The sequence below is a fragment of the Triturus cristatus genome, chromosome 1_1 (assembly GCF_964204655.1).
Source record: "Triturus cristatus chromosome 1_1, aTriCri1.1, whole genome shotgun sequence".
Classification (NCBI taxonomy): Eukaryota; Metazoa; Chordata; class Amphibia; order Caudata; family Salamandridae; genus Triturus; species Triturus cristatus.
In genome coordinates, this window is record NC_140579.1 from 251,351,895 (window position 1) to 251,379,228 (window position 27,334).

The following is a 27,334-nucleotide window of genomic DNA, read 5'->3' on the forward strand; positions in this document are numbered from 1 at the left end:
CAGGCTATCTTGAATCCAGTGGCAAATTGAGCAAGAGTCCCACGTCTGGGCATACCCTGCCGACTTAGGACGAACAAAGCGATACCGAAACCGGTCCTAGGATGCTCGTTTCCTGTCCAGGGAGGACCTGGCCTAGCAGTTCGGGCTGGACTGTTCCCATAGGGCACAGGGTCAAGACTGGTTTGCATATGGCTGGGTCCAAACTGCAATGGCATGGTGAGCAAAAAACGATACATTTAGGTCCAGATCTCTGTACTGGGGTGAATGTATGACATTGTTCTGCATTCTGTCCATCAATAGTTATTTTTGCATTTGTCACCCCGAGTGGGACGGGTATGCTCAGACGTGAGTCCCGTGCTCTCCATGCCACTGGAATGAAGCCATCCTGGCTGAAGAGGAGTGAAACCCCGAAACCGGTCCAAGGATGCTTGTTTCCAGTCCAGGGAGAACCTGGCCTGGCAGTTCAGGCTGGACTGTTCCCATAGGGCACAGGGTCAAGACTGATTTGCATATGGCTGGCTCCAAACTGCAATGGCATGGTGAGCAAATAAACAATGGATTTAGGTCAATATCTCTGTACTGGGGTGAATGTATGACATTGTTCTGCATTCTGTCCATCAATAGTTCTTTTTGTATGAAGTAGAGGCGGCAGAGTGCAGCCTATGAAGTAGACGGCGGAGTGCAGCCTATGATGTAGAGGCGGCGGAGTGCGGCCTATGAAGTTGAGGCGGCAGAGTGCGGCCTATGAAGGAGAGGCGGCTGAGTGCGGCCTATGAAGTAGAGGCGGCTGAGTGCGGCCTATGAAGTGGAGGCGGTGGAGTGCAGCCTATGAATTTGAGGCGGCAGAGTAAGGCCTATGAAGTAGAGGCGGCTGAGTCCGGCCTATGAAGTGGAGGCGGTGGAGTGCAGCCTATGAATTTGAGGCGGCAGAGTGCGGCCTATGAAGTAGAGGCGGCTGAGTACGGCCTATGAAGTGGAGGCGGTAGAGTGCAGCCTATAAAGTAGAGGCGGCAGAGTGCAGCTTATGAAGTAGAGGCGGCAGAGTGTAGCCTATGAAGTGGAGGCGGTGGAGTGCAGCCTATGAAGTTGAGGCGGTGGAGTACAGCCTATGAAGTGGAGGTGGCGGAGTGCAGCCTATGAAGTAAAGGCGGCGGAGTGCAGCCTATGAAGTAGAGGCAGTGGAGTGCAGCTTATGAAGTGGAAGCGGTGGAATACGGCCTATGAAGTAGAGGTGGCGGAGGAGTGTGGCCTATGAATTAGATGCGGCGGAGTGTGGCCTATGAAGTAGCGGCAGCGGAGTGCAGCCTATGAAGTGGAGGTGTTGGAGTGCAGCCTATGAAGTGGAGGAGTTGGAGTGCAGCTTATGAAGTGGAGGCGGCGGAGTGCAGCCTATTAAAGAGCTGCGGCGGAGTGAAGCCTATGAAGTAAAGGCGGTAGAGTACAGCCTATGAAGTAGAGGCAGTGGAGTGCGGCTTATGAAGTGGAAGCGGTGGAATATGGCCTATGAAGTAGAGGTGGCGGAGGAGTGTGGCCTAAGAAGTAAAGGCGGTGGATTTCGGCCTATGAAGTAGAGGCAGCGGAGTGCGGCCTATTAGGTTGAGGTTTCGGAGTGCAGCCTATGAAGTAGAGGCGGTACAAAAGGGGGTGGTGATGGACGGAGCATCAGAACCAATCAAACACTCACACCCAGTCAACAGATCTGGGTTTGATCCATCACCATTCTTTAGCCCACTCTGCCACCCCAGTTCAGACATGGCCATATGCAAATCAGTCTCACCCTGTGCCTCATGGGAACAGTCCAGCCCGAACTGCCAAGCCATGCCTTCCCTGGACCGGAAACAAGCTTTCTAGGACCGGTTTCTGGCATTTCAGCCGTCTTCAGCCAGGCTTGCTTGAATCCAGTGGCAAAGTGAGCAAGGGACTCACGTCTGAGCATACCCTGCCAACTTATGGCGAACAAAGCGGTACAAAAGGGGGTGGTGATGGACGGAGCATCAGAACCAATCAAACACTCACACCCAGTCAACAGATCTGGGCTTGATCCATCACCATTCTTTAGCCCACTCTGCCACCCCAGTTCAGACATGGCCATATGCAAATCAGTCTGACCCTGTGCCTCATGGGAACAGTCCAGCCCGAACTGCCAAGCCATGCCTTCCCTGGACCGGAAACAAGCTTCCTAGTACCGGTTTCTGGCATTTCAGCCGTCTTCAGCCAGGCTTGCTTGAATCCAGTGGCAAAGTGAGCAAGGGACTCACGTCTGAGCATACCCTGCCAACTTATGGCGAACAAAGCGGTACAAAAGGGGGTGGTGATGGACGGAGCATCAGAACCAATCAAACACTCACACCCAGTCAACAGATCTGGGTTTGATCCATCACCATTCTTTAGCCCACTCTGCCACCCCAGTTCAGACATGGCCATATGCAAACCAGTCTGACCCTGTGCCTCATGGGAACAGTCCAGCCCGAACTGCCAAGCCATGCCTTCCCTGGACCGGAAACAAGCTTCCTAGGACCGGTTTCTGGCATTTCAGCCGTCTTCAGCCAGGCTTGCTTGAATCCAGTGGCAAAGTGAGCAAGGGACTCACGTCTGAGCATACCCTGCCAACTTATGGCGAACAAAGCGGTACAAAAGGGGGTGGTGATGGACGGAGCATCGGAACCAATCAAACACTCACACCCAGTCAACAGATCTGGGTTTGATCCATCACCATTCTTTAGCCCACTCTGCCACCCCAGTTCAGACATGGCCATATGCAAATCAGTCTGACCCTGTGCCTCATGGGAACAGTCCAGCCCGAACTGCCAAGCCATGCCTTCCCTGGACCGGAAACAAGCTTCCTAGGACCGGTTTCTGGCATTTCAGCCGTCTTCAGCCAGGCTTGCTTGAATCCAGTGGCAAAGTGAGCAAGGGACTCACGTCTGAGCATACCCTGCCAACTTATGGCGAACAAAGCGGTACAAAAGGGGGAGAATGTCTGCATTGTCAGCATTCCGTCCATCATTTGTTTGTTGTAACGTATGAAGTAGAGGCGGCAGTGTGCGGCCTATGAAGTAGAGGCGGCGGAGTGCAGCCTAAGAAGTAGAGGCGGCGGAGGGTAGCCTATGATGTAGAGGTGGCGGAGTGCAGCCTGAAGTGTGGCCTATGAAGTACAGGCGGCGGAGTGCAGCCTGGAGTGCAGCCTATGAAGTAGAGGAGGCAGTGTGCGGACTATCAAGTAGAGGCGGCGGAGTGCGTCCTTTGAAGTTGAGGTGGCAGAGGAGTGCGGCGTATGAAGTAGAGGCGGCGGAGGAGTGCGGCCTATTAAGTAGAGGTTTCGGAGTGCGGCTTATGAAGTAGAGGCGGTGGAGTGCAGCCTATGAAGTAGAGGCGGCCGAGTGCAGCCTATAAAGTGGAGGCGGCGGAGTGCAGCCTATGAAGTAAAGGCAGCGGAGTGCAGCCTATGAAGTAGAGGCAGTGGAGTGCGGCTTATGAAGTGGAAGCAGTGGAATGCGGCCTATGAAGTAGAGGCGGCAGAGTGTAGCCTATGAAGTAGAGGCAGCGGAGTGCAGCCTATGACGTGGAGGCGTTGGAGTGCAGCCTATGAAGTGGAGGCGTTGGAGTGTAGCTTATGAAGTGGAGGCGGCGGAGTGCAGCCTATGAAGGAGCGCCGGTGGAGTGAAGCCTATGAAGTAAAGGCGGCGGAGTGCAGCCTATGACGTAGAGGCAGTGGAGTGCGGCTTATGAAGTGGAAGTGGTGGAATATGGCCTATGAAGTAGAGGCGGCGGAGGAGTGTGGCCAAAGAAGAAGAGGCGGTGGATTTCGGCCTATGAAGTAGAGGCGGCAGAGTGCGGCCTATGAAGTAGAGGCGGCGGAGTGCAGCCTAAGAAGTTGAGGTGGCGGAGTGCAGCCTATGATGAAGAGGTGGCGGAGTGCAGCCTGGAGTGTGGCCTATGAAGTAGAGGCGGTGAAATGCAGCCTGGAGGGCAGCCTATGCAGTAGAGGCGTTAGTGTGCGGCCTATCAAGTAGAGGCGGCGGAGTGCGTCCTTTGAAGTAGAGGCTGCAGAGGAGTGCGGCGTATGAAGTAGAGGCGGCGGAGGAGTGCGGCCTATTAAGTAGAGGTTTCGGAGTGCAGCCTATGAAATAGAGGCGGCGGAGTGCGGCCTATGAAGTAGAGGCGGCAGAGTGCAGTCTATGAAGTAGAGGCGGCAGAGTGCAGCCTATGATATAGAGGCGGCGGAGTGCAGCCTGGAGAGAAGCCTATGAAGTAGAGGTGGCGGAGAGTGGCCTATGAAGTAGAGGCGGCGGAATGCGGCCTATGAAGTAGAGGCGGCTGAGTGCAGCCTATGAAGTAGAGGCGGTGGAGTGCAGCCTATGAAGTAGAGGCGGTGGAGTGCAGCCTTTGATGTACAGGCGGCAGAGTGTAGCCTGGAGTGCGGCCTTTGAAGTAGAGGTGACAGAGTGCGGCCTACGAAGTAGAGGTGGCAGAGAGGTGGCAGAGTGCGGCATATGTAGTAGAGGCAGTAGAGTGCGGCGTATGAAGTAGAGGCAGCAGAGTGCAGTCTATGAAGTAGAGGCGGCAGAGTGCATTCTATGAAGTAGAGGCGGCGGAGTGCAGCCTGGAGTGCAGCATATGAAATAGAGGCGGCGGAGCGCAGCCTATGAAGCAGTGGAGGCAGAGATGTGGCGGAGTGCGGCCCATGATGTAGAGGCAGCGGAGTGCAGCCTTTGAAGATGAGGTGGCAGAGGAGTGCGGCCTATGAAGTAGAGGCGGTGGAGTAGTGCGGCCTATGAAGTAGAGGCGATGGAGTGCGGCCTATGAAGTAGAGGTGGCAGAGAGGTGGCAGAGTGCGGCATATGTAGTAGAGGCGGCAGAGTGCGGCCTATGAAGTAGAGGTGGCAGAGTGCGGCATATGAAGTAGAAGCGGCTGAGTGCAGCCTATGAAGTAGAGGTGGCAGGGTGCGGCGTATGAAGTAGAGGCGGTGGAGTGCGGCATATGAAGTAGAGGCGGCAGAGTGCAGCATATGAAGTAGAGGCGACGGAGTGCGGCCTATGAAGTAGAGGCGACGGAGTGCGGCCTATGAAGTAGAGGCGACGGAGTGCAGTCTATGAAGTGGAGGCGGTAGAGAGCGGCTTATGAAGTGGAAGTGGTGGAATGCGCTCTATGAAGTAAAGGCGGCGGAGTGCTGCCTATGAAGTAGAGTCGGCGGAGTGCAGCCTATGATTTAGAGGCGGCGGAGTGCAGCCTGGAGTGCAGCCTATGAAGTAGAGGCGGCAGAGTGTGGCCTATGAAGTAGAGGCGGCTGAGTGTGGCTTATGAAGTAGATGCGGCTGAGTGCAGCCTATGAAGTGGAGGCGGTGGAGTGCAGCCTATGAAGTTGAGGCGGTGGAGTACAGCCTATGAAGTGGAGGCGGCGGAGTGCAGCCTATGAAGTAAAGGCGGCGGAGTGCAGCCTATGAAGTAGAGGCAGTGGAGTGCAGCTTATGAAGTGGAAGCGGTGGAATACGGCCTATGAAGTAGAGGTGGCGGAGGAGTGTGGCCTATGAATTAGATGCGGCGGAGTGTGGCCTATGAAGTAGCGGCAGCGGAGTGAAGCCTATGAAGTGGAGGCGTTGGAGTGCAGCCTATGAAGTGGAGGCGTTGGAGTGCAGCTTATGAAGTGGAGGCGGCGGAGTGCAGCCTATGAAAGAGCTGCGGCGGAGTGAAGCCTATGAAGTAAAGGCGGTAGAGTACAGCCTATGAAGTAGAGGCAGTGGAGTGCGGCTTATGAAGTGGAAGCAGTGGAATATGGCCTATGAAGTAGAGGTGGCGGAGGAGTGTGGCCTAAGAAGTAGAGGCGGTGGATTTCGGCCTATGAAGTAGAGGCGGCGGAGTGCGGCCTATTAGGTTGAGGTTTCGGAGTGCAGCCTATGAAGTAGAGGCGGTACAAAAGGGGGTGGTGATGGACGGAGCATCAGAACCAATCAAACACTCACACCCAGTCAACAGATCTGGGTTTGATCCATCACCATTCTTTAGCCCACTCTGCCACCCCAGTTCAGACATGGCCATATGCAAACCAGTCTGACCCTGTGCCTCATGGGAACTGTCCAGCCCGAACTGCCAAGCCATGCCTTCCCTGGACCGGAAACAAGCTTCCTAGGACCGGTATCTGGCATTTCAGCCGTCTTCAGCCAGGCTTGCTTGAATCCAGTGGCAAAGTGAGCAAGGGACTCACGTCTGAGCATACCCTGCCAACTTATGGCGAACAAAGTGGTACAAAAGGGGGTGGTGATGGACGGAGCATCAGAACCAACCAAACACTCACACCCAGTCAACAGATCTGGGTTTGATCCATCACCATTCTTTAGCCCACTCTGCCACCCCAGTTCAGACATGGCCATATGCAAACCAGTCTGACCCTGTGCCTCATGGGAACAGTCCAGCCCGAACTGCCAAGCCATGCCTTCCCTGGACCGGAAACAAGCTTCCTAGGACCGGTTTCTGGCATTTCAGCCGTCTTCAGCCAGGCTTGCTTGAATCCAGTGGCAAAGTGAGCAAGGGACTCACGTCTGAGCATACCCTGCCAACTTATGGCGAACAAAGCGGTACAAAAGGGGGTGGTGATGGACGGAGCATCGGAACCAATCAAACACTCACACCCAGTCAACAGATCTGGGTTTGATCGATCACCATTCTTTAGCCCACTCTGCCACCCCAGTTCAGACATGGCCATATGCAAATCAGTCTGACCCTGTGCCTCATGGGAACAGTCCAGCCCGAACTGCCAAGCCATGCCTTCCCTGGACCGGAAACAAGCTTCCTAGGACCGGTTTCTGGCATTTCAGCCGTCTTCAGCCAGGCTTGCTTGAATCCAGTGGCAAAGTGAGCAAGGGACTCACGTCTGAGCATACCCTGCCAACTTATGGCGAACAAAGCGGTACAAAAGGGGGTGGTGATGGACGGAGCATCAGAACCAATCAAACACTCACACCCAGTCAACAGATCTGGGTTTGATCCATCACCATTCTTTAGCCCACTCTGCCACCCCAGTTCAGACATGGCTGTTGGACTTGGCCCTTTTTGCGGGGTCATCCCTAAACTTTTTGCCTTCCTCCAGTATTTTTTCTGACCTGTTGTTGGCTGTTTTATGACTCTGGGCACCTTACCACTGCTGATCAGTGCTAAGGTGCATATGCTCTCCCTATGGTAAAATGTATACATTGATTGGTGTCCATGTTTGGCTGATTCGGTTTACTATCAGCCCCTAGTAAAGTGCACCAGGAGTGCCAGGGCTTGTAAATGCGAATGCTGCTGGTGGGCCTGCAGCACTGGTTGTGCCACCCACAGAAGCGGCCTAGTAAAATATGTCTAAGGTCTGCCACTGCAGAACCTGCGTGCAGTCTGGTTCTGTCCTGCTGGCTGGGCAAGTGCACACACTTGCCAGCCTCCAAACCTTCCCTTTGCCTCATGTTACTCACCCCTATGGTAGGCCCACGGGCAGGGTGCATTGTAGGTGTAAGGTAGGACAAGCCCTGAGTGTGTGACATGTCCTAATAGTGAATTACAGCCATTTTAGTTTTTCACTATTGAAGGCTACCTGCTCTCCATAGGCCAGAATGGGCTGCCGGGATCACGCCAACGCTGTGACCCCAGTGGACTCAGAGAGCATGGTAGAATGTCAAGTTTAGTATGCCTGAACTCAGAATAATAAAATACTTCTTGTAGTCAAGTTTATTTTAATATCCTGGGTTTGTAAATACTACTTTTAGAAAGTTAGTATTTACTGATCTGACCATCTCAGTCCGCCTCTGCTGTGTGTGTGTGTTCTGCCTAGCAACAGTAAGGAGCAGGGTTGGGGAATCCCCAGAGACAGGTTGGCTGCCAGGTGGTGGGTAGAGAGGTGACCCCAGGATGGGTGGGAGGAGTACACCTTGACTCTTGAATAGACCTGTGCTCTGCCACCACAAAGCCGGCGCCGCCCCCTGTGGAGCGGCTGATGTCTCTGCCCTGCTGCTGAAAGGAAAGAGCAGAGTCACCATAACAAAGTGCTCCAGAACTGGACTGAGCCAGGCCTAGGCCCCCTGGCGCTAAAGAACAAAAGAATCATGGTATAAAAGTAGGAGCCTGGCTCCTAAGAAATCAGAATCCTGTTTACCACAAAGAACCTCTGCCCGACTAGAAGGAGAAGAAGACGCTGGAGGAGCTGGCCTGCTGCTTGCCTTGCTGAGAAAGGAGAGGAAGAGACTTACTGAAAAGACTTTGCTACTTTGTGCTTGAACATTCTCCAAGGGCTTGATCTGAGCTTGCCCCCTGAACTGAACCCCAGGACCAGTGGGTTCTCTGTGCTTTTGCTCGTCCTCCAATTCGAGCCGTGTGTGCATCCCGCTGGAAAGAGACTGCGCCCCTCATTGCCCCTCCTAGGGCCGTGACACTCAGAAGCTTGCTTGCCTCAAACCCGTGAGAGCCCCGCTCCGTCCAGAGCCGCTCTCTGTCCCCGGGCCGGGCCACCTGCATCCCTGTCACCGCCTGCTACTGGAGCGCGCTGACCGCGCTATCACCCCTCCCGCCGGAAGCCGTCCGACGACTGTGATCTACGCCGGGTCATCCAGCTGCACTGACTGTGCCCTGCGACCCCGCTTCGCTATCCCCGGACATCTCAGGCCGCGCCGCCCCCGCTGTGGAGACCCTCCTGCACCGCCGTGCTAAAGGGTCGCTGGCCGCGCCTGCCTACGTGCCCACACCTGCTGATTGAGGACCCAAGAACACTTCCCAAGCTGAGAGTCGCACCGAACTGTGCCGATTCTCCACATCACGAAAGAAGTTCCAGTATCGGGCTCGGGGCCCGCAACGCCTTATTTCCCCATTCGCAGGAGCCGATCTCTGTGAGTACTGGAACCACAAGTAACATTTGCAAGAGACTGCAAAGAATCTATTTGAAGCTACGAACAAAGAACATTTACCTGCTTTACAACCTGGTGGCATAGCGAAAACGTTATTGGTCTTGTGATAAGTCTGCTGAGATATATATACCTATTTTTACATAAAGAAGCGTATTTTTATATATATCCAAGTCTGGTGTCCGTTTCTGGGGGGATTGATGTATTTACCGTGTGTATGATTGTAAGTGCTTAACCAACAACGCCTGAGGAATCGCCTTGGCTGCTCACGCCACGCACCTAGAGGGTGAGCAAGGGTCATTCGCGAGGGGTTATCCTGCGCCCTGACGTGGAGGAGAGGGTTCCTGCTTGACACAAGGGCAACCTTGCGCCAACCAGAGATCCCCGACTCTAACATTGTTGGCAGCGGCTGGGATTTCGGATTTGCATTTGTAATTTGCATACAGTGAATTATTAATCACCAGATAGTGAGAGCAGACCAAGTGACGCAGCCACAGGTTTTCATTTTTGAACTTTGTTGAGACATCTGCCATTATTGCAACCATGCCTGGCTCACTCCCTGCTGGAAGAGCACTCTCTGTGATTTCTGGAATGGATGAGGTGTATTGGGAGAGACTGGAAGGCTACACACAAGAACAATTGAAAGGCTACAGTGTAAAATTCAGAGTTCCCCATACTGGATTCAAGAAGAAGAACCAGTACCTCAAGGTATTGAGAGCCTGGAAAGAGTCAAGAGACCCACAGAATGCGGGGGACATCGTCCCACCCGACAACCTTGTGGAGCCCAGCAGAGTCCTGTCCCCAGAGGAGCTGGCGGACAGGGCAGCAGACAGGGCGCATGCAATGGAGATGGCAAAGTTGGCAGGACAAATGGAAATGGACAAGAAGAAGTTAGCCTTGGAGGCACAACAACGCCAAATGGATCATGATCTAAAAATGAGGGAGTTGGATCTCAAGATCAAGAGTTTAGACCGCTCTCCCTCTGGTGGCAGCAATATTGAGTTTTACAGTGCTGAGAGAGTAGTACGCACACCCAGAGATGTGGCGCCTGACTTGAAGGAGGGGGTTAACATACACCAGGAGGTTCAAGGGCATGAGGTAGCTCCAGTAGTGCGCAGTATCCCTGAAGGGAATAGGGTAACTGGCGCAGGGGTTCATAGTCCTAGTGGAGGGAGGGACACTCTACTGACTCTAGCTGAGAGGTACAGGGAGAGGGGTTCCCCCAAAATTGAAGTCCTGGTGGGTGAGTGTGAAGACCGCCCAGAAGAGTGTGGGTTGTGGGACAGAGACAGTCAGATACTGTCTTGCCAGTCTCAGGAGAGTGGTGTGGAGTACGTGTGTGAGGCACTGGATGGTAAGGTGAAGGATAGTTTGGTTAACCCTGCTAGGGGGCTGTGTGATCCAATTGTGGGAGAGCATATTGTAAGTCCCTGTTTTCCAGAGCTATGCCAACACCTGTGTGAGGGTGAGTTCTCTGACCGCAGAGAGCCCACATTGGAGGCAGACCTTTTGGTGGATTCCAGAGGGTCTGGAGAGGCAGTGGGGAGTGACCCTGTGGGGAGTGGCTCAGGTATCTTCCAACCCAGAATGATGGAAGTGGTGCAGAGTAGCCCAGCTAGGTCCCCTGGTAGTGGGAGGGGTGTAGGGGCTTACGTCCTGTCTCAGTGGAGAAGGAGTGAGTGCGGGGCTGCGTGCCCCCAGGTGCCCGAAACCCAGTCTCAGAGCCTGGATGGTTCTTTAAGGGAACACCAGGCGGGGAGCCTAGGCTGTCCTGATGGGCCACCCGTTGAAGGGGATCCCCTAGTGTCTGTTGAGCTGGGAGTGTCTGTAAGCAGGCCTCCATCAGTTCTGGTGTCTGGCAGTACCGCTCCAGTTGGGAGGGTGCAGAGGTCCAGATTGAGGGGTGAGAGGGGGAAAGAGTCCCCAGTGGAAGAACCAGTGGGTCAGGGGCCAGCCAGAAGGGCTGCGTCCCCCGTGAGTGACCATGGTGACACCACTTCTGTCCTGGGGGACCTTCAGGCACTGTCAGATGGACAGGGGTCGGGAGATCAGCGCCAGGCAGACTGTCACACGACACATGAGTTATGTGTCACCCTCAGGGGGGGCATGCGTGCTCCCCGGGAAGTCCTGGTGCGCCAGGCGAGCATTCAACCGCATGGGTTGGTCCCAGGGTTGGGAAGCCAGGTTCAGGTGTTGTCTGACCTGGAGGGTGGGACTACTGTAATCAGTGTCCTGACCCATGTTGCTTCTGGGGGTACCACGCCAGTTGGGAGTGGGCAGTACTCTGGAAGGGGGTGCAGAGGGAGGGAGTCCTCGCCTCTGACCCCGGCTCAACTGACGGGTTTAGACCCTAGGTTAGAGGGCCAGGTTCAGGGTGTCCCCCCGGACCTGGACGCCCAGTTGCAGGATAGAACACCTGAACTGGTGGGCGAATTGCGCAGGACACCTGCCCCAGGTGCCCTGGCAATTCTGGAAGGGGGTACCACTCCAGGTGGGAGGGTACAGAGCCCCAAGGAGAAGGACCGGGTGTGGGAGAGGCCACCCCAGTCTTGGGTCCAGCCACCGGGTACAGTCCTGGGGCTGGTGGGTCAGTGCCAGGATGTCATACCTGGCCTGACAAGGGGGAGAATGGACAAAGGGTGCCAAGCACCTGGGGCTACTGCCCCCCGCTCCCTGGCGCCACAGAGGATTGAGAGCCCTGAGAGGCATACGGCCTGGGTCTCATCCCTGACTACTGTCAGTGGCCACTGTAGCATTTTGCTGTCTGTCTGTTGGGACACACCTGTGGGCCAGTTAAGGTTAGGTGCTGCACAGGTGGTGTCCACAGGTGAGGAGAAGGGTTCCCCATGGATTGGCTTGGTGGGCCCTGAGAGAATGGACAGAGGGAGTCCAATAGGTTCAGATTGGCCTAGAACTGGAGTCTGCCCCTGCAGTTGCGGGCCAGGTCCTTGTTCTATCGCCCCAAGCAGGGAAGACCATCATGGTGGTGATTGGTCTACCCTGCGTTTTGGCTGGAAGGGGGTTGTGTTGGACTTGGCCCTTTTTGCGGGGTCATCCCTAAACTTTTTGCCTTCCTCCAGTATTTTTTCTGACCTGTTGTTGGCTGTTTTATGACTCTGGGCACCTTACCACTGCTGATCAGTGCTAAGGTGCATATGCTCTCCCTATGGTAAAATGTATACATTGATTGGTGTCCATGTTTGGCTGATTCGGTTTACTATCAGCCCCTAGTAAAGTGCACCAGGAGGGCCAGGGCTTGTAAATGCGAATGCTGCTGGTGGGCCTGCAGCACTGGTTGTGCCACCCACAGAAGCGGCCTAGTAAAATATGTCTAAGGTCTGCCACTGCAGAACCTGCGTGCAGTCTGGTACTGTCCTGCTGGCTGGGCAAGTGCACACACTTGCCAGCCTCCAAACCTTCCCTTTGCCTCATGTTAGTCACCCCTATGGTAGGCCCACGGGCAGGGTGCATTGTAGGTGTAAGGTAGGACAAGCCCTGAGTGTGTGACATGTCCTAATAGTGAATTACAGCCATTTTCGTTTTTCACTATTGAAGGCTACCTGCTCTCCATAGGCCAGAATGGGCTGCCGGGATCACGCCAACGCTGTGACCCCAGTGGACTCAGAGAGCATGGTAGAATGTCAAGTCTAGTATGCCTGAACTCAGAATAATAAAATACTTCTTGTAGTCAAGTTTATTTTAATATCCTGGGTTTGTAAATACTACTTTTAGAAAGTTAGTATTTACTGATCTGACCATCTCAGTCCGCCTCTGCTGTGTGTGTGTGTTCTGCCTAGCAACAGTAAGGAGCAGGGTTGGGGAATCCCCAGAGACAGGTTGGCTGCCAGGTGGTGGGTAGAGAGGTGACCCCAGGATGGGTGGGAGGAGTACACCTTGACTCTTGAATAGACCGCGCTATCATCCCTCCCGCCGGAAGCCGTCCGACGACTGTGATCTACGCCGGGTCATCCAGCTGCACTGACTGTGCCCTGCGACCCCGCTTCGCTATCCCCGGACATCTCAGGCCGCGCCGCCCCCGCTGTGGAGACCCTCCTGCACCGCCGTGCTAAAGGGTCGCTGGCCGCGCCTGCCTACGTGCCCACACCTGCTGATTGAGGACCCAAGAACACTTCCCAAGCTGAGAGTCGCACCGAACTGTGCCGATTCTCCACATCACGAAAGAAGTTCCAGTATCGGGCTCGGGGCCCGCAACGCCTTATTTCCCCGTTCGCAGGAGCCGATCTCTGTGAGTACTGGAACCACAAGTAACATTTGCAAGAGACTGCAAAGAATCTATTTGAAGCTACGAACAAAGAACATTTGCCTGCTTTACAACCTGGTGGCATAGCGAAAACGTTATTGGTCTTGTGATAAGTCTGCTGAGATATATATACCTATTTTTACATAAAGAAGCGTATTTTTATATATATCCAAGTCTGGTGTCCGTTTCTGGGGGGATTGATGTATTTACCGTGTGTATGATTGTAAGTGCTTAACCAACAACGCCTGAGGAATCGCCTTGGCTGCTCACGCCACGCACCTAGAGGGTGAGCAAGGGTCATTCGCGAGGGGTTATCCTGCGCCCTGACGTGGAGGAGAGGGTTCCTGCTTGACACAAGGGCAACCTTGCGCCAACCAGAGATCCCCGACTCTAACAATGGCCATATGCAAATCAGTCTGACCCTGTGCCTCATGGGAACAGTCCAGCCCGAACTGCCAAGCCATGCCTTCCCTGGACCGGAAACAAGCTTCCTAGGACCGGTTTCTGGCATTTCAGCCGTCTTCAGCCAGTCTTGCTTGAATCCAGTGGCAAAGTGAGCAAGGGACTCACGTCTGAGCATACCCTGCCAACTTATGACGAACAAAGCGGTACAAAAGGGGGTGGTGATGGACGGAGCATCAGAACCAATCAAACACTCACACCCAGTCAACAGATCTGGGTTTGATCCATCACCATTCTTTAGCCCACTCTGCCACCCCAGTTCAGACATGGCCATATGCAAATCAGTCTGACCCTGTGCCTCATGGGAACAGTCCAGCCCGAACTGCCAAGCCATGCCTTCCCTGGACCGGAAACAAGCTTCCTAGGACCGGTTTCTGGCATTTCAGCCGTCTTCAGCCAGGCTTGCTTGAATCCAGTGGCAAAGTGAGCAAGGGACTCACGTCTGAGCATACCCTGCCAATTTATGGTGAACAAAGCGGTACAAAAGGGGGAGAATGTCTGCATTGTCAGCATTCCGTCCATCATTTGTTTGTTGTAACGTATGAAGTAGAGGCGGCAGTGTGCGGCCTATGAAGTAGAGGCGGCGGAGTGCAGCCTAAGAAGTAGAGGCGGCGGAGGGTAGCCTATGATGTTGAGGTGGCGGAGTGCAGCCTGAAGTGTGGCCTATGAAGTACAGGCGGCGGAGTGCAGCCTGGAGGGCAGCCTATGAAGTAGAGGAGGCAGTGTGCGGACTATCAAGTAGAGGCGGCGGAGTGCGTCCTTTGAAGTTGAGGTGGCAGAGGAGTGCGGCGTATGAAGTAGAGGCGGCGGAGGAGTGCGGCCTATTAAGTAGAGGTTTCGGAGTGCGGCTTATGAAGTAGAGGCGGTGGAGTGCAGCCTATGAAGTAGAGGCGGCAGAGTGCAGCCTATAAAGTGGAGGCGGCGGAGTGCAGCCTATGAAGTAAAGGCAGCGGAGTGCAGCCTATGAAGTAGAGGCAGTGGAGTGCGGCTTATGAAGTGGAAGCGGTGGAATGCGGCCTATGAAGTAGAGGCGGCAGAGTGTAGCCTATGAAGTAGAGGCAGCGGAGTGCAGCCTATGACGTGGAGGCGTTGGAGTGCAGCCTATGAAGTGGAGGCGTTGGAGTGTAGCTTATGAAGTGGAGGCGGCGGAGTGCAGCCTATGAAGGAGCGCCGGTGGAGTGAAGCCTATGAAGTAAAGGCGGCGGAGTGCAGCCTATGAAGTAGAGGCAGTGGAGTGCGGCTTATGAAGTGGAAGCGGTGGAATATGGCCTATGAAGTAGAGGCGGCGGAGGAGTGTGGCCAAAGAAGTAGAGGCGGTGGATTTCGGCCTATGAAGTAGAGGCGGCAGAGTGCGGCCTATGAAGTAGAGGCGGCGGAGTGCAGCCTAAGAAGTTGAGGTGGCGGAGTGCAGCCTATGATGAAGAGGTGGCGGAGTGCAGCCTGGAGTGTGGCCTATGAAGTAGAGGCGGTGAAATGCAGCCTGGAGGGCAGCCTATGCAGTAGAGGCGTTAGTGTGCGGCCTATCAAGTAGAGGCGGCGGAGTGCGTCCTTTGAAGTAGAGGCTGCAGAGGAGTGCGGCGTATGAAGTAGAGGCGGCAGAGGAGTGCGGCCTATTAAGTAGAGGTTTCGGAGTGCGGCTTATGAAGTAGAGATGGCAGAGAGGTGGCAGAGAACGGTGTATGAAATAGAGGTGGCGGAGGGCAGCCTATGAAGTATAGGCGGTGGAGTGCAGCCTATGAAATAGAGGCGGCAGAGTGCGGCCTATGAAGTAGAGGCGGCGGAGTGCAGTCTATGAAGTAGAGGCGGCAGAGTGCAGCCTATGATATAGAGGCGGCGGAGTGCAGCCTGGAGAGAAGCCTATGAAGTAGAGGTGGCAGAGAGTGGCCTATGAAGTAGAGGCGGCGGAATGCGGCCTATGAAGTAGAGGCGGCTGAGTGCAGCCTATGAAGTAGAGGCGGTGGAGTGCAGCCTATGAAGTAGAGGCGGTGGAGTGCAGCCTTTGATGTACAGGCGGCAGAGTGCAGCCTGGAGTGCGGCCTTTGAAGTAGAGGTGACAGAGTGCGGCCTACGAAGTAGAGGTGGCAGAGAGGTGGCAGAGTGCGGCATATGTAGTAGAGGCAGTAGAGTGCGGCGTATGAAGTAGAGGCAGCGGAGTGCAGTCTATGAAGTAGAGGCGGCAGAGTGCGTTCTATGAAGTAGAGGCGGCGGAGTGCAGCCTGGAGTGCAGCCTATGAAATAGAGGCGGCGGAGCGCAGCCTATGAAGTAGTGGAGGCAGAGATGTGGCGGAGTGCGGCCCATGATGTAGAGGCAGCGGAGTGCAGCCTTTGAAGTAGAGGTGGCAGAGGAGTGCGGCCTATGAAGTAGAGGCGGTGGAGTAGTGCGGCCTATGAAGTAGAGGCGATGGAGTGCGGCCTATGAAGTAGAGGTGGCAGAGAGGTGGCAGAGTGCGGCATATGTAGTAGAGGCGGCAGAGTGCGGCCTATGAAGTAGAGGTGGCAGAGTGCGGCATATGAAGTAGAAGCGGCTGAGTGCAGCCTATGAAGTAGAGGTGGCAGGGTGCGGCGTATGAAGTAGAGGCGGCGGAGTGCGGCATATGAAGTAGAGGTGGCAGAGTGCAGCCTATGAAGTAGAGGCGACGGATTGCGGCCTATGAAGTAGAGGCGACGGAGTGCGGCCTATGAAGTAGAGGCGGCAGAGTGCAGTCTATGAAGTAGAGGCGGTAGAGTGCGGCTTATGAAGTGGAAGTGGTGGAATGCGCCCTATGAAGTAAAGGCGGCAGAGTGCGGCCTATGAAGTAGAGTCGGCGGAGTGCAGCCTATGATTGAGAGGCGGCGGAGTGCAGCCTGGAGTGCAGCCTATGAAGTAGAGGCGGCAGAGTGTGGCCTATGAAGTAGAGGCGGCGGAGTGTGGCTTATGAAGTAGATGCGGCTGAGTGCAGCCTATGAAGTGGAGGCGGCGGAGTGTAGCCTATAAAGTAGAGGCGGCAGAGTGCAGCTTATGAAGTAGAGGCGGCAGAGTGCAGCCTATGACGTGGAGGCGTTGGAGTGCAGCCTATGAAGTGGAGGCGTTGGAGTGTAGCTTATGAAGTGGAGGCGGCAGAGTGCAGCCTATGAAGGAGCGCCGGTGGAGTGAAGCCTATGAAGTAAAGGCGGCGGAGTGCAGCCTATGAAGTAGAGGCAGTGGAGTGCGGCTTATGAAGTGGAAGCGGTGGAATATGGCCTATGAAGTAGAGGCGGCGGAGGAGTGTGGCCAAAGAAGTAGAGGCGGTGGATTTCGGCCTATGAAGTAGAGGTGGCAGAGTGCGGCCTATGAAGTAGAGGCGGCGGAGTGCAGCCTAAGAAGTTGAGGTGGCGGAGTGCAGCCTATGATGAAGAGGTGGCGGAGTGCAGCCTGGAGTGTGGCCTATGAAGTAGAGGCGGTGAAATGCAGCCTGGAGGGCAGCCTATGCAGTAGAGGCGTTAGTGTGCGGCCTATCAAGTAGAGGCGGCGGAGTGCGTCCTTTGAAGTAGAGGCTGCAGAGGAGTGCGGCGTATGAAGTAGAGGCGGCGGAGGAGTGCGGCCTATTAAGTAGAGGTTTCGGAGTGCGGCTTATGAAGTAGAGATGGCAGAGAGGTGGCAGAGAACGGTGTATGAAATAGAGGTGGCGGAGTGCAGCCTATGAAGTATAGGCGGTGGAGTGCAGCCTATGAAATAGAGGCGGCGGAGTGCGGCCTATGAAGTAGAGGCGGCAGAGTGCAGTCTATGAAGTAGAGGCGGCAGAGTGCAGCCTATGATATAGAGGCGGCGGAGTGCAGCCTGGAGAGAAGCCTATGAAGTAGAGGTGGCGGAGAGTGGCCTATGAAGTAGAGGCGGCGGAATGCGGCCTATGAAGTAGAGGCGGCTGAGTGCAACCTATGAAGTAGAGGCGGTGGAGTGCAGCCTATGAAGTAGAGGCGGCAGAGTGCAGCCTGGAGTGCGGCCTTTGAAGTAGAGGTGACAGAGTGCGGCCTACGAAGTAGAGGTGGCAGAGAGGTGGCAGAGTGCGGCATATGTAGTAGAGGCAGTAGAGTGCGGCGTATGAAGTAGAGGCAGCGGAGTGCAGTCTATGAAGTAGAGGCGGCAGAGTGCGTTCTATGAAGTAGAGGCGGCGGAGTGCAGCCTGGAGTGCAGCCTATGAAATAGAGGCGGCGGAGCGCAGCCTATGAAGTAGTGGAGGCAGAGATGTGGCGGAGTGCGGCCCATGATGTAGAGGCAGCGGAGTTCAGCCTTTGAAGTAGAGGTGGCAGAGGAGTGCGGCCTATGAAGTAGAGGCGGTGGAGTAGTGCGGCCTATGAAGTAGAGGCGATGGAGTGCGGCCTATGAAGTAGAGGTGGCAGAGAGGTGGCAGAGTGCGGCATATGTAGTAGAGGCGGCAGAGTGCGGCCTATGAAGTAGAGGTGGCAGAGTGAGGCATATGAAGTAGAAGCGGCTGAGTGCAGCCTATGAAGTAGAGGTGGCAGGGTGCGGCGTATGAAGTAGAGGCGGTGGAGTGCGGCATATGAAGTAGAGGTGGCAGAGTGCAGCCTATGAAGTAGAGGCGACGGAGTGCGGCCTATGAAGTAGAGGCGACGGAGTGCGGCCTATGAAGTAGAGGCGGCAGAGTGCAGTCTATGAAGTAGAGGCGGTAGAGTGCGGCTTATGAAGTGGAAGTGGTGGAATGCGCCCTATGAAGTAAAGGCGGCGGAGTGCGGCCTATGAAGTAGAGTCGGCGGAGTGCAGCCTTTGATTGAGAGGCGGCGGAGTGCAGCCTGGAGTGCAGCCTATGAAGTAGAGGCGGCAGAGTGTGGCCTATGAAGTAGAGGCGGCGGAGTGTGGCTTATGAAGTAGATGCGGCTGAGTGCAGCCTATGAAGTGGAGGCGGCGGAGTGTAGCCTATAAAGTAGAGGCGGCAGAGTGCAGCTTATGAAGTAGAGGCGGCAGAGTGCAGCCTATGAAGTGGAGGCGGCGGAGTGCAGCCTATGAAGTAGAGGTGGCAGAGTGTAGCCTATGAAGTAGAGAAGGTGGAGTGCGGCTTATGAAGTGGAAGCGGTGGAATGCGGCCTATGAAGTAGAGGCGGCAGAGGAGTGCGGCCTATGAAGTAGAGGCGGCGGAGTGCGGCCCATGAAGTAGAGGTGGCGGTGTGCAGCCTATGAAGTAGAGGTGGCGGTGTGCAGCCTATGATGTAGAGGCGGCGGAGTGCAGCCTGGAGGGCAGCCTATGAAGTAGAGGAGGCAGTGTGCGGACTATCAAGTAGAGGCGGCGGAGTGCGTCCTTTGAAGTTGAGGTGGCAGAGGAGTGCGGCGTATGAAGTAGAGGCGGCGGAGGAGTGCAGCCTATTAAGTAGAGGTTTCGGAGTGCAGCCTATGAAGTAGAGGCGGTGGAGTGCAGCCTATGAAGTAGAGGTGGCAGAGTGCAGCCTATAAAGTGGAGGCGGCGGAGTGCAGCCTATGAAGTAAAGGCAGTGGAGTGCGGCTTATGAAGTGGAAGCGGTGGAATGCGGCCTATGAAGTAGAGGCGGCAGAGTGTAGCCTATGAAGTAGAGGCAGCGGAGTGCAGCCTATGACGTGGAGGCGTTGGAGTGCAGCCTATGAAGTGGAGGCGTTGGAGTGTAGCTTATGAAGTGGAGGCGGCAGAGTGCAGCCTATGAAGGAGCGCCGGTGGAGTGAAGCCTATGAAGTAAAGGCTGCGGAGTGCAGCCTATGAAGTAGAGGCAGTGGAGTGCGGCTTATGAAGTGGAAGCGGTGGAATATGGCCTATGAAGTAGAGGCGGCGGAGGAGTGTGGCCAAAGAAGTAGAGGCGGTGGATTTCGGCCTATGAAGTAGAGGTGGCAGAGTGCGGCCTATGAAGTAGAGGCGGCGGAGTGCAGCCTAAGAAGTTGAGGTGGCGGAGTGCAGCCTATGATGAAGAGGTGGCGGAGTGCAGCCTGGAGTGTGGCCTATGAAGTAGAGGCGGTGAAATGCAGCCTGGAGGGCAGCCTATGCAGTAGAGGCGTTAGTGTGCGGCCTATCAAGTAGAGGCGGCGGAGTGCGTCCTTTGAAGTAGAGGCTGCAGAGGAGTGCGGCGTATGAAGTAGAGGCGGCGGAGGAGTGCGGCCTATTAAGTAGAGGTTTCGGAGTGCGGCTTATGAAGTAGAGGTGGCAGAGAGGTGGCAGAGAACAGTGTATGAAATAGAGGCGGCGGAGTGCAGCCTATGAAGTATAGGCGGTGGAGTGCAGCCTATGAAGTAGAGGCGGCGGAGTGCGGCCTATGAAGTAGAGGCGGCGGAGTGCAGTCTATGAAGTAGAGGCGGTAGAGTGCAGCCTATGATATAGAGGCGGCGGAGTGCAGCCTGGAGAGAAGCCTATGAAGTAGAGGTGGCGGAGAGTGGCCTATGAAGTAGAGGCGGCAGAGTGCGGCCTATGAAGAAGAGGCGGCTGAGTGCAGCCTATGAAGTAGAGGCGGTGGAGTGCAGCCTATGAAGTAGAGGCGGTGGAGTGCAGCCTTTGATGTACAGGCGGCAGAGTGCAGCCTGGAGTGCGGCCTTTGAAGTAGAGGTGACAGAGTGCGGCCTACGAAGTAGAGGTGGCAGAGAGGTGGCAGAGTGCGGCATATGTAGTAGAGGCAGTAGAGTGCGGCGTATGAAGTAGAGGCAGCGGAGTGCAGTCTATGAAGTAGAGGCGGCAGAGTGCGTTCTATGAAGTAGAGGCGGCGGAGTGCAGCCTGGAGTGCAGCCTATGAAATAGAGGCGGCGGAGCGCAGCCTATGAAGTAGTGGAGGCAGAGATGTGGCGGAGTGCGGCCCATGATGTAGAGGCAGCGGAGTGCAGCCTTTGAAGTAGAGGTGGCAGAGGAGTGCGGCCTATGAAGTAGTGGCGGTGGAGTAGTGCGGCCTATGAAGTAGAGGCGATGGAGTGCGGCCTATGAAGTAGAGGTGGCAGAGAGGTGGCAGAGTGCGGCATATGTAGTAGAGGCGGCAGAGTGCGGCCTATGAAGTAGAGGTGGCAGAGTGCGGCATATGAAGTAGAAGCGGCTGAGTGCAGCCTATGAAGTAGAGGTGGCAGGGTGCGGCGTATGAAGTAGAGGCGGCGGAGTGCGGCATATGAATTAGAGGCGGCAGAGTGCAGCCTATGAAGTAGAGGCGACGGAGTGCGGCCTATGAAGTAGAGGCGGCAGAGTGCAGTCTATGAAGTAGAGGCGGTAGAGTGCGGCTTATGAAGTGGAAGTGGTGGAATGCGCCCTATGAAGTAAAGGCGGTGGAGTGCGGCCTATGAAGTTGAGTCGGCGGAGTGCAGCCTATGATTTAGAGGCGGCGGAGTGCAGCCTGGAGTGCAGCCTATGAAGTAGAGGCGGCAGAGTGTGGCCTATGAAGTAGAGGCGGCGGAGTGTGGCTTATGAAGTAGATGCGGCTGAGTGCAGCCTATGAAGTGGAGGCGGCGGAGTGTAGCCTATAAAGTAGAGGCGGCAGAGTGCAGCTTATGAAGTAGAGGCGGCAGAGTGCAGCCTATGAAGTGGAGGCGGCGGAGTGCAGCCTATGAAGTAGAGGTGGCAGAGTGTAGCCTATGAAGTAGAGGCGGTGGAGTGCGGCTTATGAAGTGGAAGCGGTGGAATGCGGCCTATGAAGTGGAGGCAGCAGAGGAGTGCGGCCTATGAAGTAGAGGCGGCGGAGTGTGGCCTTTGAAGTAGAGGTGGCAGAGGAGTGCGGCCTATGAAGTAGAGGCGGCGGCGGAGTGCGGCCTATGAAGTAGAGGCGGCGGAGTGCAGTCTATGAAGTAGAGGCGGTAGAGTGCAGACTATGATATAGAGGCGGCGGAGTGCAGCCTGGAGAGAAGCCTATGAAGTAGAGGTGGCGGAGAGTGGCCTATGAAGTAGAGGCGGCAGAGTGCGGCCTATGAAGTAGAGGCGGCTGAGTGCAGCCTATGAAGTAGAGGCGGTGGAGTGCAGCCTATGAAGTAGAGGCGGTGGAGTGCAGCCTTTGATGTACAGGCGGCAGAGTGCAGCCTGGAGTGCGGCCTTTGAAGTAGAGGTGACAGAGTGCGGCCTACGAAGTAGAGGTGGCAGAGAGGTGGCAGAGTGCGGCATATGTAGTAGAGGCAGTAGAGTGCGGCGTATGAAGTAGAGGCAGCGGAGTGCAGTCTATGAAGTAGAGGCGGCAGAGTGCGTTCTATGAAGTAGAGGCGGCGGAGTGCAGCCTGGAGTGCAGCCTATGAAATAGAGGCGGCGGAGCGCAGCCTATGAAGTAGTGGAGGCAGAGATGTGGCGGAGTGCGGCCCATGATGTAGAGGCAGCGGAGTGCAGCCTTTGAAGTAGAGGTGGCAGAGGAGTGCGGCCTATGAAGTAGAGGCGGTGGAGTAGTGCGGCCTATGAAGTAGAGGCGATGGAGTGCGGCCTATGAAGTAGAGGTGGCAGAGAGGTGGCAGAGTGCGGCATATGTAGTAGAGGCGGCAGAGTGCGGCCTATGAAGTAGAGGTGGCAGAGTGCGGCATATGAAGTAGAAGCGGCTGAGTGCAGCCTATGAAGTACAGGTGGCAGGGTGCGGCGTATGAAGTAGAGGCGGCGGAGTGCGGCATATGAAGTAGAGGCGGCAGAGTGCAGCCTATGAAGTAGAGGCGACGGAGTGCGGCCTATGAAGTAGAGGCGGCAGAGTGCAGTCTATGAAGTAGAGGCGGTAGAGTGCGGCTTATGAAGTGGAAGTGGTGGAATGCGCCCTATGAAGTAAAGGCGGCGGAGTGCGGCCTATGAAGTTGAGTCGGCGGAGTGTAGCCTATGATTTAGAGGCGGCGGAGTGCAGCCTGGAGTGCAGCCTATGAAGTAGAGGCGGCAGAGTGTGGCCTATGAAGTAGAGGCGGCGGAGTGTGGCTTATCAAGTAGATGCGGCTGAGTGCAGCCTATGAAGTGGAGGCGGCGGAGTGTAGCCTATAAAGTAGAGGCGGCAGAGTGCAGCTTATGAAGTAGAGGCGGCAGAGTGCAGCCTATGAAGTGGAGGCGGCGGAGTGCAGCCTATGAAGTAGAGGTGGCAGAGTGTAGCCTATGAAGTAGAGGCGGTGGAGTGCGGCTTATGAAGTGGAAGCGGTGGAATGCGGCCTATGAAGTGGAGGCAGCAGAGGAGTGCGGCCTATGAAGTAGAGGCGGCGGAGTGTGGCCTTTGAAGTAGAGGTGGCAGAGGAGTGTGGCCTATGAAGTAGAGGCGGCAGAGTGCGGCCTATGAAGTAGAGGTGGCGGTGTGCAGCCTATGATGTAGAGGCGGCGGAGTGCAGCCTGGAGTGCAGCCTATGAAGTAGAGGCGGCGGAGTGCGGCTAATGAAGTAGAGGCGGCTGAGTGCAGCCTATGAAGTAGAGGTGGAGGAGTGCGGCCTATGGTGTAGAGGTGGCAGAGAGGTGGCAGAGTGCGGCGTATGAAGTAAAGGCGGTGGCGTGTGGAGTATGAAGTAGAGGCGGCAGAGTGCATCCTATGAAGTAGAGGCGGCGAAGTGTGGCCTATGAAGTAGAGGTGGCGGAGTGCCGTCTATGAAGTAGAGGCGGCGGAGTGTGTTCTATGAAGTAGAGCTGGTGGAGTGCAGCCTGGAGTGCAGCCTATGAAGTGGAAGCGGTGGAATGCGGCCTATGAAGTAAAGGCGGCGGAGTGCGGCCTATGAAGTAGAGGTGGCGGAGTGCAGCCTATGATGTAGAGGTGGCGGAGTGCAGCCTGGAGTGCAGCCTATGAAGTAGAGGTGGCAGAGTGTGGCCTATGAAGTAGAGGCAGAGGAGAGCGGCTTATGAAGTAGAGGCGGCTGAGTGCAGCCTATGAAGTAGAGGCGGCGGAGTGCGGCCTATGGTGTAGAGGTGGCAGAGAGGTGGCAGAGTGCGGCCTATGAAGTAAAGGCGGTGGAGTGTGGAGAATGAAGTAGAGGCGGCAGAGTGCAGCCTATGAAGTAGAGGCGGCGAAGTGCGGCCTATGAAGTAGAGGCGACGGAGTGCCGTCTATGAAGTAGAGGCAGCGGAGTGCGTTCTATGAAGTAGAGGCAGTGGAGTGCAGCCTGGAGTGCAGCCTATGAAGTGGAGGCGGCGGAGTGCAGCCTATGAAGTGGAGGTGGCAGAGTGCAGCCTATGAAGTGGAGGCAGCGGAGTGTAGCCTATAAAGTAGAGGCGGCAGAGTGCAGCTTATGAAGTAGAGGCGACAGAGTGCAGCCTATGAAGTGGAGGCGGCGGAGTGCAACTTATGAAGTAGAGGTGGCGGAGTGTAGCCTATGAAGTAGAGGCGGTGGGGTGCGGCTTATGAAGTGGAAGCGGTAGAATGCGGCCTATGAAGTAGAGGCGGCAGAGGAGTGCGGCCTATATATTAGAGGCGGCAGAGTGCAGCTTATGAAGTAAAGGCGGCAGAGTGCAGCCTATGAAGTGGAGGCGGCGGAGTACAGCCTATGAAGTAGAGGTGGCAGAGTGTAGCCTATGAAGTAGAGGCGGTGGAGTGCGGCTTATGAAGTGGAAGCGGTGGAATGCGGCCTATGAAGTAGAGGAGGCATAGGAGTGCGGCCTATGAAGTAGAGGCGGTGGAGTGCAGCCTGGAGTGCAGCCTATGAAGTAGAGGCGGCGGAGTGCGGCTAATGAAGTAGATGCGGCTGAGTGCAGCCTATGAAGTAGAGGCGGCGGAGTGCGGCCTATGATGTAGAGGTGGCAGAGAGGTGGCAGAGTGCGGCGTATGAAGTAGAGGCGGCGGAGTGTGGATTATGAAATAGAGGCGGCAGAGTGCAGCCTATGAAGTAGAGGCGGCGAAGTGCGGCCTATGAAGTAGAGGTGGCAGAGTGCCGTCTATGAAGTAGAGGCGGCTGAGTGCGTTCTATGAAGTAGAGGTGGTGGAGTGCAGCCTATGAAGTGGAAGCCGTGGAATGCGGCCTATGAAGTAAAGGCGGCGGAGTGCGGCCTATGAAGTAGAGGCGGCGGAGTGCAGCCTATGATGTAGAGGCACGGGAGTGCAGCCTGGAGTGCAGCCTATGAAGTAGAGGCGGCAGAGTGTGGCCTATGAAGTAGAGGCAGCGGAGAGCGGCTTATGAAGTAGAGGCGGCTGAGTGCAGCCTATGAAGTAGAGGCGGCGGTGTGCGGCCTATGGTGTAGAGGTGGCAGAGAGGTGGCAGAGTGCGGCCTATGAAGTAAAGGCGGTGGAGTGTGGAGAATGAAGTAGAGGCGGCAGAGTGCAGCCTATGAAGTAGAGGCGGCGAAGTGCGGCCTATGAAGTAGAGGCGACGGAGTGCCGTCTATGAAGTAGAGGCGACGGAGTGCCGTCTATGAAGTAGAGGCGGCGGAGTGCGTTCTATGAAGTAGAGGCAGTGGAGTGCAGCCTGGAGTGCAGCCTATGAAGTGGAGGCGGCGGAGTGCAGCCTATGAAGTGGAGGTGGCAGAGTGCAGCCTATGAAGTGGAGGCAGCGGAGTGTAGCCTATAAAGTAGAGGCGGCAGAGTGCATCTTATGAAGTAGAGGCGACAGAGTGCAGCCTATGAAGTGGAGGCGGCGGAGTGCAGCTTATGAAGTAGAGGTGGCGGAGTGTAGCCTATGAAGTAGAGGCGGTGGGGTGCGGCTTATGAAGTGGAAGCGGTAGAATGCGGCCTATGAAGTAGAGGCGGCAGAGGAGTGCGGCCTATGAAGTAGAGGCGGCAGAGTGTGGCCTTTAAAGTAGAGGTGGCAGAGGAGTGCGGCCTATGAAGTAGAGGAGGCGGAGGAGTGTGGCCTATGAAGTAGAGGTGGCAGAGTGCAGCCTATGAAGTAGAGGCGGTGGAGTGGGGCTTATGAAGTGGAAGCGGTGGAATGCGGTCTATGAAGGAGAGGCGACGGAGTGCAGTCTATGAAGTAGAGGCGGCAGAGTGCGTTCTATGAAGTAGAGGTGGCGGAGTGCAGCCTGGAGTGCAGCCTATGAAATAGAGGCGGCGGAGTGCAGCCTATGAAGTAGTGGAGGTGGAGATGTGGCAGAGTGCGGCCTATGAAGTAGAGGCAGCGGAGTGCGGCCTTTGAAGTAGAGGTGGCAGAGGAGTGCGGACTATGAAGTAGAGGCGGCGGAGTAGTGCGGCCTATGAAGTAGAGGCGGCGGAGTGCGGCCTATGAGGTAGAGGCGGTGGAGTGCAGCCTATGAAGTAGAGGTGACGGAGTGCGGCCTATGAAGTAGAGGTGGCAGAGAGGTGGCAGAGTGCGGCGTATGTAGTAGAGGCGGCGGAGTGCGGCATATGAAGTAGAGGCAGCGGTGTGCAGCCTATGAAGTAGAGGCGGTGGAGTGCAGTCTATGAAGTAGAGGCGGCAGAGTGCAGCCTATGATGTAGAGGCGGCGGAGTGCAGCCTGGAGTGCAGCCTATGAAGTAGAGGTGGCGGAGTGCGGCCTATGAAGTAGAGGCGGCAGAGTGTGGCATATGAAGTAGAGGCGGCTGAGTGCAGCCTATGAAGTAGAGTTATATTAAAAAAAGGACAAGGGAACCCAAAAGGTAATCGAGGACCTTGGGTAGTAGTTGATTACAAAAAACAGTGGTCCTCAAATAATTTAAATAGGAATGAGAATAAATATAGTCCAGAATCGGTACTATATACAGGATGTCCAGCCGGACATCCAATTTAATTCTTCAATGAAACAAGACAGAAATACAACAACGAATTATTTGTGGGACACAGTCCTGCATCCGTTAAGAAAAAATGGCATTTACACAACATACTGTCAGGGAAAGCCCTGTGTCGACGAGCCCTTACCTGTTGTTTCCCTTGGTCCCTTCGTTCTTTCTTCCTTTCAGCCCTCGGATGTACACGAAGCTCCCGCCACGGACCCGGAAACGGATCGGGATTGGCTATTTCCGCCCAACCCTTTTTCCGAGGGGGCGGAGTCTCACATCTCAGGGACTAATAAGAAGCTTCCCTCCTATGACGAAGGCGGAACTCCACGGCAGGAAACCGGTGAGAGCGTACTGATCCGTCGAGAGACGAAGGAGCTGGACCGAGGACCACGACCGGAGCCCGGAGGGAGCAGAGCGGAACCAAGAACCCTCAAGGAGGACGCATCGCCCAGCCACGGCCCCGCGGGAGGGTCGTGGCTCAAACAGGTGCGTGTCAGAGTCCAGGGGCTTGGGAGTAGGGCGGTTGTAAAGGGGCCGACAGAGTAAGGGGATACAAGGTCCTAGACCTTGCGTGGGAATTTCCAGGCTCCCTTTTTCCTGTGCGCACCTCTACTCTCCCTCACTAATTCCGGTGGTGGTCTACCCTTACGCCTTCCAAGACCTCTGTTGCACCTACAAGAATTAGCATCCCTCACAGGTGTTCCCCTTTCCCAAACGCTGTGTTAGCGTGAGCACTGATACGTGCCTTTTCTTTTCTTTTCTTCCTGGCCCGACTTTGCGGCGTTCCTTCGAGGGAGACAACCCGAACCAGCCGTCCCCAAGGAGAAGACTTTCCGCGATCCCCTTGCCAAGCCTCCGAGACGGATGTACAGTCGTTTGAGTCAGACAAGACATCCCCCTCCTTTACTTACATTGGTTGTTCTGGAAGTGCCTTAAATCTAAATAAATACCGGGACACAGATTCCCACCACTCATTCTCGTGGTCCGTCTCACTGGTTGTCCACAAGTGGCAAGCCAGATAGGAGCACTCTCCATTGAGCAAACAAATGGAGGCCTTGATTCAGCAATCTAGCGGAAGGACAAAAGAAGTTAGAATGGGCCATGTAGAGGCAAGTAACCATTGCCCAAGCAGATCAAGACTTATTCAAGGATCTTATAAAGGGACAAATGGACGCACTCCTTAGAGTGGGAGAAGAGGCCGCCCAGAGCGGC